The sequence below is a fragment of the Galeopterus variegatus genome, unplaced genomic scaffold (assembly GCF_000696425.1).
Source record: "Galeopterus variegatus unplaced genomic scaffold, G_variegatus-3.0.2 Scaffold8452, whole genome shotgun sequence".
In the NCBI taxonomy this organism is placed as follows: Eukaryota; Metazoa; Chordata; class Mammalia; order Dermoptera; family Cynocephalidae; genus Galeopterus; species Galeopterus variegatus.
The window spans coordinates 1-1,481 of NW_007734563.1; positions in this window are offsets into that span (position 1 = coordinate 1).

Below are 1,481 nucleotides of genomic sequence, written 5' to 3' on the forward strand. Positions count from 1 at the left end.
GGAATCTTTTTTTCTGAGCAGTAGGTCTCAACAGTGGGCTTAAAATATTAGTAAACAAAGTGATATACAAATTCAATGTAATCCCCATCAAAATCCCAATCACATTTTTGTCAGAAATGGAAAGAACTATCCAGACATTTATATGGGATAATAAAAGACCATGCATATCCAAAACGATGCTCAGCAAAAAAATACAGCTGGAGGCATAACACTACCTGACTTTAAGCTATACTACAAAGCTATAATAACCAAAACAGTATGGTACTGGCATAAAAACAGACACACTGATCAATGGAATAGAATAGAGCACCCAGAAATCAACCCACACACTTACTGCCGTCTGATCTTTGACAAAGGCACCAAGCCCATTCACTGGGGTAGGGACTGCCTCTTCAGTAAATGGTGCTGGGATAACTGGATATCTATATGCAGGAGAATGAAACTAAACCCATACCTCTCACCATATACTAAAATCAACTCAAAATGGATTAAGGATTTAAATATACACCCTGAAACAATAAAGCTTATTAAAGAAAACGTAGGAGAAACACTTCAGGAAATAGGACTGGACATAGACTTCAAGAATATGACCCCAAAAGCACGGGCAACCAAAGGAAAAATAAACAAATGGGATTATATCAAACTAAAAAGCTTCTGCACAGCAAAAGAAACAATTAACAGAGCTAAAAGACAACCAACAGAGTGGGAGAAAATATTTGCAAAATACACATCTGACAAAGGACTAATATCCAGAATATATAAAGAACTCAAACAACTTTACAAGAAAAAAACAAGCAACCCAATCAAAAAATGGGCAAAAGAGCTAAGCAGGCATTTCTCTAAAGAAGATATACAAAAGGCCAACAGTCATATGAAAAAATGCTCAACATCACTCAGCATCCGGGAAATGCAAATCAAAACCACACTGAGATACCATCTCACCCCAGTTAGGATGGCAAAAATCCAAAAGATGCTGAAAGATAAATGCTGGCGTGGTTGCGGAGAAAAAGGAACTCTCTTACATTGTTGGTGGGAATGCATAATGGTGCAACCCCTATGGAAAATGGTTTGGAGGTTTCTCAAACAGCTGAAGATAGATCTACCGTACGACCCAGCTATCCCACTCCTGGGAATATATCCAAAGGAATGGAAATCATCAAGTCGAAGGTATCCCTGTTTCCCAATGTTCATTGCAGCACTCTTCACAATAGCCAAGAGCTGGAATCAGCCCAAATGTCCATCATCGGATGAGTGGATACGGAAAATGTGGTATATCTACACAATGGAATACTACTCAGGTATAAAAACGAATGAAATACTGCCATTTGCAACAACATGGATGGACCTTGAGAGAGTTGTATTAAATGAATCGAGTCAGGCACCAAAAAAGAAATACCACATGTTGTCATTTATTGGTGGGAGCTAAAAATAAATAAATAAATTGACACACACACACACACACACACACACACACACACACA